The sequence below is a fragment of the Medicago sativa genome, chromosome 6, assembly GCF_051527215.1.
Source record: "Medicago sativa cultivar Bolivia chromosome 6, Bolivia_mono, whole genome shotgun sequence".
NCBI classification, from domain to species: Eukaryota; Viridiplantae; Streptophyta; class Magnoliopsida; order Fabales; family Fabaceae; genus Medicago; species Medicago sativa.
Window position 1 is genome coordinate 76,139,955 of NC_140754.1, and position 12,034 is coordinate 76,151,988.

General features: G+C 42.4%; 2 pseudogenes; both read left to right on the plus strand.

The window, feature by feature from the left end:
- Nucleotides 1-12,034, plus strand: part of LOC146916889 (uncharacterized) — a 69,611-nt pseudogene that overhangs the window by 20,463 nt on the left and 37,114 nt on the right.
- Nucleotides 3,148-5,911, plus strand: LOC146916891 (uncharacterized; annotated as a pseudogene).

A 12,034-nucleotide genomic window follows, 5' to 3' on the forward strand; every position in this document is an offset into this window, starting at 1 on the left:
ACCGACACAAGCACTGACACATGCACACACATCACTTTAGGTATATAGTTAGAATATGCATGTTAGATGTATGTTTAGGATTGTATGCTTAGATGAATGATTAGGCTTTACACTTAGAAAAATCATTTTCCAAAAAATATGAACAAACTTCACTCAAACCATTTTCTAAATAAACCTTTGGGATCAAAATCCCATTGAATTTTCTCTTTCTTTTTCTTAATCAAACTTTAATGAATTTTAACCATACTTTGAGTTTTTTTGCAAATAACTAATTCCACCTCACCTTTTCTAAGTCTCATGCCCTTGAGGCCTCTTTCTATTCTTCAAAATCCCATTTTCAAACTTAAAATCAACCAACAAAAACAAAAAACATTTTTGGAAGAGAACTACGGTGGATTTGATCCCTTAAGCGGGTACGTAGGCAAGGAACAAAATTCCTTCAATTCAACTAAAATAAAAATCCAAAAACATTCTCCTCCCTCCAATTCTTCACTGAGCAAACTTTAGGTGTAAATATCATTCCAAAATAGCATTTAAAAATAAAGCGCGCACGTAGAAATTAAAGACGGTTCCTATAGGATACTATAGTCGTTATGGGTGTCTAACACCTTCCCGTAGCGAAAACAACTCCCGGACCTTGAACATAATCATGCATTCATGCATACATGCATACATGCATAAACTTTTGTCATGCATTGTTATCGAAGGGCTTAGACAAGTTGAATTTGTAAACATTGTAGGAATGAAGAAGACTAAATCCTACAAGTTCAAGGAAGTGGATTTGGCTAGTTTGAGAGATTTGGCACTCAAGGTCGAGGATCCGACTGGTTTCCGACACCGTTATGGGGCTTTACTTCCTATTCTTCATACTAATGTGGATGAGAAGCTTGTGCACACTCTAGTGCAATTCTATGATCAGAAGTATCGGTGCTTTACTTTCCCAGACTTTCAGTTGGTGCCTACTCTAGAGGCTTATTCTCACTTGATGGGTCTACCTATTGCTAAGGGGGTGCCCTTCGCGGGACTTGAGCATCCTCCTACTTCTTTGGTTATTGCTAAGGATCTCCATCTTACAACCTCCGACGTCTCCAAGAATCTTGTCACTAAGGCTCGTATCTGAGGGTTCACTTCAGAGTATCTTCTTGGGAAAGCCAACCTCAATACCACTTGTCAAGACACTCTCGAGGCTATTCTTGCACTCCTCATCTATGGGCTTATTCTCTTTCCAAATCTTGATGACTTCGTGGACATGAATGCCATTATGATCTTCCACTCCAAGAATCCGGTTCCTACCTTGCTAGCTGACACATACCATGCTATTCACGATCGTTCCGGCAAGGGTAGTGGATACATTATTTGTTGTGTGCCTCGCCTCTATAGGTGGTTTATTTCGCACCTTCCGGAGTCTTTCCGCGACAATCCGGAGAATTGGTCTATTTCACAGAGAATTATGGCTCTCACTTCTAATGAGGTGGTTTGGCTCACTCCAGCCTCTAGAGTCAAGGAAATTATCTTTGGTGGTGGAAAGTTTCTTAACGTACCTCTTCTTGGTACCCGGGGTGGAATCAACTATAACCCGGAGCTCGCCTTGCGACAATTTGGTTTCCCGATGAAAGACAAGCCCATTAATCTTGCTACAGCTCCTTACTTCTTTCACTACTCCAATGCTCCCACGGGAATAAGAGAGGATTTCATGGAAGCTTGGACTAAGCTCCGGAAGAAAGAGGTGAAGCATATGGGTGTAAGGTCCGGTATTGCTCATGAGTCCTATACACAGTGGGTGATAATCCAAGCTGAGGAGATTGGTATGCCTTACCCCTCTATGAGATATGTGTCTGCATCCGTTCCTACCATGCCTTTGCCTCTACTCCCACCTACCCAGGAGATGTATCAGGAGCATCTAGCTATGGAGAGTCGGGAGAAGCATCAGTGGAGGGCTAGATACTATGAGGCTGAGAACTTGATCATGACTTTGGATGGAAAGGATGAGCAGCAGACTCTTGAGGTCTTGACACTGAAGAAAGAGCTAGCTAAGGCTAAGAGAGAGATTGTAGAGAAAGATAGGTTGCTTATGAGGGACTCCAAGAGGGCTAGGGGTGCCCGTGACTTCTATGCACGATACTGCAGCTATGAGTCTGAGTCTGAGGATGATGCTTCCACTTCCTATGCTTGAGGATTTCTTTTTCCTGTTGTTATTTCCAGTTGTTTGTGTTGCTTTACATTTCAAAGTCTATCCCTTGGCTTAGCATTTCAAAGGGAATCGTCTTGTAAAACTATATGTTGGTTTCCCGTTCATGTTTATTGTTGATTAGTAATGTTTACAAGTTTCTAATGTGTCTAAAACCCTTCGATAACACAAAAAAGAGTCTTTTTGCATATGCATTAACACATTTCATGCATCATATGCATTCATTGGTCACAAAAAACTTCTCTCGTGCTCATTGCCTCCTGGTTTTTTCCGCCGCAGTCTGAAAAGTGGCTCGTGTTCGCAAAGTCTACCAACCAGATAGAATTCATCAAACAAGATTTCACAAGAGAAGAATTATGGCTAACTTTGAAAAAGAAAATGCTCATCTCCGTGCCGAATTGGCTGCTATGAAAGAAGACTTGGCCAAGGCTCATGACGCTATGTCCACTATGATGGCTGCACAGGAACAACCAGCCACATCTATTCCAGTCTCTGCTGAAGTGATTCCCTCTATCCCACTGTCTACTGTGGCTACTGATGCTCGGTTTGTTATGCCCAATGGACGTCCTTATGGCCTCTCAGCTTACTATTCTCCTAATACTGCTGCTGGTATCTCTGGTTTTGCTGGTCAGGGACAGATTCCCGTGTCCACTGCTATGCCTCAAGTGACTACCGTTGTTACCGACCCTATTGTACACACTGTGCAACAGGTGATTGATGTTGACACTCCGCGTGGACAAGACCCTGCAATGGAAGCTATGAAGAGACAGTTAAGGGAGTTGGCTGGAGAACTCCGAGAGGTTAAGGCTAGCCGGGGAAACAATGGTGTTCCTGCTAAAGCTCGTGATCTATGCTTGGTATCCCGATTTGAGGTCCCTAAGAAATTCAAAGAGCCAGAATTTGATAAATACAATGGAACTTCTTGTCCACACAACCATGTTATCCGGTACGTCCGAAAGATGGCTAACTACGCAGATAATGACGCACTAATGATCCAGTGCTTCTAGAGCAGCTTGGCAGATGACGCAGCAGATTGGTACACTAGTTTGAGCAAAGACAACATCCATACCTTTGAGGAACTCGCTGCTGCTTTTGAAAGTCAATATGAATTCAACACTCGCTTGAAGCCAAATAGGGACTCTCTTAAGTCTTTGTCTCAGAAGTCAGATGAAACCTTCCGTGAGTATGCTCAGAGATGGAGAGGGGCAGCTGCCCGTGTTTCTCCTCGGCTTGATGAGGAAGAGTTAACACAGACATTCCTGAAGACGCTGAAGAAGGAATATAAGGAAAGAATGATAGTCTCCGCTCCAAACAACTTCTTTGACATGGTTACTATGGGAACTCGTCTAGAGGAGGCTGTCAGAGAGGGTATCATTGTTCTTGAAAAGGGTGAATCTTCAACCAGTGCACCAAAGAAGTACGGTAATGGCCACCAAAAGAGGAAAGAATCTGAAGTAGGGATGGTATCTGGTAACCCATCTGCAGCTGCTACACAATTATCTTTGCCCTATCACTACATGCAGTACTCTCAACATCCTTTCTTCCCGCCATTCTACCAGCAATATCCTCTGCCACCAGGTCAACCACCAGTGCCCGTTAATGCTATTGCTCAACAAGTACAACAACAGCCTCCTGCTCAACAGCAACAGCAGCAACAACAGGGTCCCCGACCCAGACCTTCTTTTCCACCAATACCAATGCGGTATGCTGAGCTGCTCCCAACTCTACTTGCTAAGGGACACTGCGTCACCAGACCAGGCAAACCTCCGCCTAATCCACTGCCTCCCAGGTTCCGACAGGATCTCACATGCGAATTCCATCAGGGTGCTCAAGGCCATGATGTTGAAGGTTGCTTTGCTCTGAAATATATTGTGAAAGACCTGATCGAAAAAGGACGGTTGACTTTTGAAAACAGTGTTCCTCATGTTCTTGACAATCCACTTCCAAACCATGATGCTGTTAATATGGTCGAGGCTTTCGAAAGAGTCCCCGTGGCTCAAGAGGATCCCATGTTGGATGTCCGCAATGTTGTTACTCCCTTGGTACCGTTACATGTCAAACTCTGCCAGGTTTCTTTGTTCAACCACCATCATGCTTCTTGTGCAGAATGTCTTCAAAATCCTATGGGCTGCTGTGTGGTGCAAGATGATATCTAGAGCCTGATGGATAACAAGCACTTGATTGCCAGTGATGTTTGTGTGATTGTGCCAGTGTTTCATGATTCTCCTGTTGAAACTGCATCTCAGACAAGGAATGTTGAGCCCTTGGTGATCAGGTTACCTGGTCCAGTATCTTATGCCTCTACAAAAGCAATCCCTTACAAGTACAATGCAACCATGATTGAGAATGGAGTGGAAGTGCCTCTGGTATCCCCAGCTACAGTTGATAACGTTGCTAGTGAAATTACAGCTCTGAGAAGTGGAAAAGTCCGTCCACCCTTGTTCCAAAAGAAGGTGATTACACCCATTGCCACAATAACTCCACCAGTTGCTCCTCCTGTTGACAAGAACACTGGCCCAGCAGGCCAATCTATTGAAGAGTCTAATCTGGATGAAATTCTGAGGCTTATTAAAAAGAGCGATTATAAGATTGTTGACCAGCTGCTGCAAACTCCGTCGAAGATATCCATCTTGTCTCTGCTCATGAGCTCAGAAGCCCATAGAAAAGTGTTGATGAAGGTACTAGAACAAGCTTATGTTGATCATGAAGTCTCCGTGGATCAGTTTGATGGAATAGTGGGTAACATTACTCCTTGCAATAACTTGGGGTTTGGTGATGATGAACTCCCCGAAGCAGGGAAACACCACAACTTGGCTCTGCATATCTCGGTACATTGCAAGTCTGACATGATATCCAATGTGCTGGTGGACACTGGATCATCCTTGAATGTAATGCCTGAATCTACACTAAGACAGTTGAGTCATCATGGAATCGCTCTAAGGGGAAGTAGTTATCTGGTTAAAGCTTTCGACAGATCTCGCAAAGATGTTCTTGGGGAAGTGGACTTGCCAATTACCATTGGTCCTGAGACATTTCAGATCACTTTCCAAGTCATGGACATCAATGCTTCTTACAGTTGTCTCCTCGGAAGACCGTGGATTCACGACGCTGGAGCAGTAACTTCTACTTTGCATCAAAAGCTCAAATTTGTGAAGAACGGTAAGATTGTCACTGTGCATGGTGAAGAAGCATATCTGGTTAGCCAAGTTTCATCTTTCTCTTGTGTTGAAGCAGGGTCCGCTGAAGGGACGTCATTTCAAGGCTTGACCGTTGAGGGTGCAGAACCCCGGAGGGCTGGTACTAGCATGGCTTCATTGAAAGATGCCCAGAAGGGTGTTCAAGAAGGGCAAGCTACTGGCTGGGGCAAAGTGATTCAGATTTTGGAAAACAAGCGTAAAGAGGGCCTTGGATTCTCCCCAACATCTGCTGTTTCAACAGGAACTTTCTACAGTGCTGGGTTCATCAATGCCATTGCTGAAGACGCTGCTGGAAGTAGTTATGTGCCTACATTTGTTGTACCAGGAGGCACCGTGAGAAATTGGGAGGCCATTGATGTTCCTTTAGTCATGCATGCTTCCATGTAATGTGTCTTGTTGCTCATGTTTTTCTTTGTTTTCAAAATAACAATCCTTTCGCTCTGCCCAAGGCGAAAGTGATATCATTGTAAGGGCGTGTTTGTTTCGGCATTGCCGTTATCAATAAAAGTTGTCGTCTTTTCCGCGACTCTTTGTTTTTTACTTTTTAGTGCCTTTTTCTTGGAAATAATGGTAATGCCAGAAAAAACCAAAACATCTGTATTTTCTTATTAATTTCAAAAATCTGCATGAAAAATTTTTCCTAAAAATCATCCCAATCATATTATGTAGATTGAACCATAATAAACCCGTTGAACACAGTGACCCTATGGTTCCTCCAAATTTTGAATTCCCTGTATATGAAGCTGAAGATGAGGATGATGATGATGAAGAGATACCGTATGAGATCACTCGACTGCTTGAGCAAGAAAGAAGAGCCATTCAGCCTCACCAGGAAGAGATTGAACTCGTCAACCTGGGTACTGAAGGAAACAAGCGAGAGATCAAGATTGGTGCTGCACTTGAGCCAGAAGTGAAAAGGAAGATTACTCAGCTTCTCCATGATTATCCAGATGTCTTTGCATGGTCCTATGAAGATATGCCGGGCCTAGATCCCAAGATTGTGGAACACCGGATACCGACAAGACCTGAATGTCCTCCTGTCAAACAGAAATTGAGAAGGTCTCGTCCAGACATGGCTCTTAAGATCAAGGCTGAAGTGCAGAAGCAGATTGATGCGGGTTTCCTCATGACAGCTGAATATCCTGAGTGGATTGCCAACATCGTACCAGTACCAAAGAAGGATGGGAAAGTTCGAATGTGTGTTGATTACAGAGATCTGAATAAAGCCAGTCCAAAAGATAACTTCCCGTTGCCTCACATTGATGTGCTTGTTGACAGTACTGCTCAATCCAAAGTGTTCTCTTTCATGGATTGTTTCTCTGGCTATAACCAAATATGAATGTCTCCTGAAGATAGAGAAAAGACGTCCTTCATCACTCAGTGGGGAACATTCTGTTATAAAGTGATGCCTTTCGGCTTGATAAATGCTGGTGCTACCTATCAAAGAGGTATGACAACTCTGTTTCATGATATGATTCACAAAGAGATTGAAGTATATGTTGATGACAAGATTGTGAAATCAAGCGATGAGGAGCAGCATGTTGTGTATTTGAAAAAGATGTTTGAAAGACTGAGAAAGTACAAGCTGCGGTTGAATCCTAACAAGTGCACATTCGGTGTACGATCTGGAAAGTTGCTAGGCTTCATTGTCAGTCAGAGAGGCATTGAAGTTGACCCTGACAAAGTCCGAGCCATCAGAGAAATGCCGGACCCTCAAACTGAAAAGCAAGTCAGAGGTTTCCTCGGACGTCTGAACTATATCTCAAGATTCATATCTCACATGACCACTACTTGTGGACCAATTTTCAAATTGCTCAGAAAGAATCAGCCTGTTGTATGGAATGATGAATGTCAGGAAGCTTTTGATAGCATTAAAGAATACCTGTTAGAGCCACCTATCCTTGTCCCACCAGTGGAAGGAAGACCTTTGATTATGTATCTATCAGTGTTAGATGATTCAGTGGGTTGTGTTCTCGGTCAACAAGACGAGACTGGTAAGAAAGAGCATGCTATCTACTATCTGAGCAAGAAGTTCACCGACTGTGAGACTCGGTATACAATGCTTGAAAAGACTTGCTGTGCTTTAGCCTGGGCTGCCAAACGCCTGCGTCATTATATGGTAAATCATACTACTTGGTTGATATCCCGAATGGATCCAATCAAGTACATCTTTGAGAAGCCTGCTGTTACTGGAAAGATTGCGCGTTGGCAAATGTTGTTGTCTGAATATGATATTGTGTACAAAGCTCAGAAAGCAATCAAAGGAAGTGTCCTTGCTGAGCACCTTGCTTGTCAACCTCTTGATGATTACCAGCCAATTAAGTTTGATTTCCCTGATGAGGAGATTATGTATCTGAAAGCAAAAGACTGTGAAGAACCACTGATCAATGAAGGGCCGGATCCCAATAGCAAATGGAGATTGGTGTTTGATGGTGCTGTTAATGCTTACGGTAAAGGAATTGGAGCCATCATTGTAACACCGCAGGGGCACCACATTCCTTTCACCGCTCGAATAACTTTTGAGTGCACAAACAACATAGCTGAATATGAAGCATGCATCCTAGGCATTGAAGAAACCCTTGACCTGAGGATCAAGCACCTTGACATCTATGGAGATTTTGCACTTGTTATTAATCAGATAAAGGGTGAATGGGAGACTCATCATGAGAAGCTGATCCCTTACCGTGACTATGCCAGACGTCTGTTGACATACTTTACCAAGGTTGAACTGCACCACATCCCTCGGGACGAAAACCAAATGGCTGATGCTCTTGCCACTTTGTCTTCCATGTTTCGTGTCAATCACTGGAACGATGTGCCCGTAATCAAAGTACAACGTCTTGATAGACCCGCTCATGTGTTCACCATTGAAAATATGCCAGATCATGTTGATGGAGATGTGAATGATAAAAAGCCTTGGTATTACAACATCAAACAATTCTTGCAGAATCGTGAATATCCACCTGGTGCTTCCAACAGGGATAAAAAGACCTTGAGACGATGGGCTAGTAAATTCCTTCTGGACGGAGAAATCCTATACAAGAGGAACTATGGCATGGTCTTGTTGAGATGTGTTGACAAACAAGAAGCTGAGAAATTGATGCATGATGTACATGATGGTACCTTTGGGACCCATGCTTCGGGTCACACCATGTCAAGGAAACTGTTAAGAGCCGGCTATTACTGGATAACTATGGAGCGTGACTGCCACAAACATGCTAAGAGATGCCACAAGTGTCAAATTTATGCTGACAAGATTCATGTGCCTCCACACGCTCTCAATACTATATCTTCCCCGTGGCCTTTCTCTATGTGGGGCATTGACATGATCGGAAGAATTGAACCAAAAGCTTCCAATGGGCATCGTTTCATTCTAGTGGCAATTGACTATTTCACCAAGTGGGTTGAAGCTGCTTCCTATGCAAATGTGACCAAGCAAGTGGTTGTCAAGTTTATCAAGAATAACATCATCTGTCGATATGGTGTTCCCAACAAGATCATCACTGACAATGGTTCCAATCTGAACAATAGCATGATGCAAACTTTATGTGAAGAATTCAAAATTGAACATCACAACTCTTCTCCTTATAGACCTCAGATGAATGGTGCAGTTGAGGCCGCTAACAAGAACATCAAGAAGATTGTTCAGAAGATGGTCACTACTTACAAAGACTGGCATGAGATGCTACCGTTTGCCTTGCATGGTTACCGTACTACGGTGCGCAGTTCGATCGGGGCAACTCCCTTCTCTCTTGTGTATGGTATGGAAGCAGTTCTCCCTCTAGAAGTGGAGATTCCGTCTCTCCGAGTGATCATGGAAGCATAGTTAACTGAGGCTGAATGGTGTCAAAGTTGGTATGACCAGTTGAATCTGATTGAGGAGAAATGTATGGATGCTATGGCTCATGGACAGTTATATCAAGTGCGTATGAAGAATGCTTTTGACAAGAAAGTCCGACCTCGAGAATTCAAGGAAGGCGAACTTGTATTGAAAAAAAGGATAAGCCAGCAACCCGACTCAAGGGGCAAGTGGACACCTAACTATGAAGGTCCTTATGTTGTCAAGAAGGCTTTCTCTGGTGGTGCTTTGATTCTTACGCACATGGATGGTGTTGAACTCCCAAATCCTGTTAATGCCGATATAGTCAAGAAATACTTTGTCTAAAAAGAAAAGAACAGCGTGGTAGGTCGAAAACCCGAAAGGGCGGTCTAGGCAAAAACGCGCTTCCCGGTGGATCGAAAACCCGAAAGGGCGATCCAGGCAAAAGTTAGGGACAAAAAAAATGAATATGAAAGAGCTCGCTGAGATTGTACGCAACTCAGGCAAGAATGAGCGCCTCGATGAGCCGAAAACCCGAAAGGGCGGTCCATGCAAAAATGAGGTTGACAATAAAAGACAAGTAACTATATCCGGCAAATCACCATCACCCCTTTGGGCATCTGCAACTGTCAATGATCGTCTTCATCAGAGGCTTCTGTACTTGTGAATTCAAAATTTCTATGAAATGTAGCGGTCATCGTGTTCAATGTATCACCAACCAATAAAATTACCATTTTCCAAGCTTTGTAAATCCGTGAAGTCATGCTTTTGGCTGACTTTCACTCTTCTACATCAATTTGAGCCTGTGCTATTGTTTGAAACTCTATTTTTCTTTCTATTTTCAATGCTATATATAAAATATTTTCTTTCTATTTGATAATGTCGATGTCTGAAACAAACATTTTTGAAAATTGAAAAACCTTTTCCTGTCTATTTTGAAAGCAAACCTGAGCCATAAGGTACATTTCAATGAAACATGCATGAATAAATGAGTGTCAATGTCTATTTCAATACATGTTACAAGCAGGTTACTTCCCAGGATGATCTGTGGTCAATGGCAAGAATGAAAAAACAGAATGAAAATGAAAAGAAAAATGAAAAGGAAAATAAAAAGCTCGCTAAGTTGAAAACCCGAAAGGGCGGCTTAGGCAAAAATGAGCACCCCGCTGATTGACAACCTATGAAGGCAATTCAGGCAAAAATGGGGCAATGAAAAGAATTTTATTCCCCGGTGAATCGAAAACCCGAAAGGGCGATTCAGGCAAAAATGGGATTGAAAAATGAAAGAATGAAATATTGAGGAGCATTGACCACAGATGTGAACATCCAATGTTTACCCAGCACTGACACGCCTAGCAACGACGACCTGTATCCAAGAATTTTCCAAGGGTCCCTCCTCTACAAGTTTTATTGCCCTCAGCCATGGTTTTGATACGTCTCTCAACGACGGTCTCTCCAAAAGAGGTTTTCCCCCGTAAATATGTTGCAGCACGAGCCACTACGTGCCCAATCTTCCAATGTCTTGACTGCCTTTGTGAAACTTCTCTGTCAAACTACAAACCAATCATGCATTTCAAGCATTCATACATGCATAACCATGCATTTTATGTGCTCATACATTCAATAATCTTGTTATACCATACATACATGTTGCATTTCCAATTTCAACTTTCAATCCAACTCAGTTTCCACTTTCAACTCAATCCAAATTGCAACTGTCAAACTCAAATCCCAATTTCAATTCAATCCAAATTGCAACTGTCAAACTCAACTCCCAATTTCAATTCAATCCAAATTTCAACTGTCAAATTCAATTCAATTTCAACTGTCAAATTCGATGCAATCTCAACTCTCAAATTCCAATTTCAATTCAATGTCAATTCAAAGCAATTTCCAATTTCAATTTCAATTCAATGTCAATTCGAAGCAATTTCCAATTTCAATTCAATCCAATCCTAATTCGAAGCAATTTCAATTTCAATTCAATTCAATCTCAATTCGAAGCAGTCTCAATTTCAATTTCAACTTGATCTCCAATTTCAATCCAATCTCAATGCCAATGTCAATTTCAATTTTCAATTCAATTCCAATCCGATCTCAATGTCAATTGCAACTCTCCAATCCAAGGTCTATGTCTATGTCTCTGCTCAATCTCAATTCTCAATCTCTCTTTCAATCTCAAACTTTCAATTCAATGTCTGTATCAATGCTAATCCACTCTCAGTTTGCTTTTGGGCCAACAAAAATGGTCATGTCTACCCTCAAATCAAGTCAATGACAATTTACCCTCAATTGGTATCTTGTCAAATCAGGCTTCCAATTTGTATCTTGTTATCGGTCAAGCGACTAGTTCGATCCAAAGAACAACTTGTACCTGCTTATATACCTATACTTCCGGACAAACGACAAGTTCGATCCAAAGAACAGTTTGTTCCCAGCTTATGCTTTGTTATCGGTCAAACGACAAGTTCGATCTAAAGAACAGTTTGCACCTACCCACATGATGTGGTGATGATCCAACGGCAAGTTCGATCCAAAGAACAGTTTGTATCTACCCTTGTGTCTATATCTCCAGCCAAACAGCCAGTTCGATCCAAAGAACAGTTTGTGCCTACCTATCTGTTTGTATTTTCAATCAAGTGCCAAGTTCGATCCAAATAACAGCTTGTACCTGCCTATATGTCTATGTTTCCGGTCAAGTGCCTAGTTCGATCCCAAGAACAGCTCGTACCTATCTCTTGTTTTGTATTCCCTGGTCAAGTGTCAAGTTCGTCCCAAAAAACAACTTGTACCTTATTTTCTATCCCCTGGTCTGTCTACCCTGTCAAT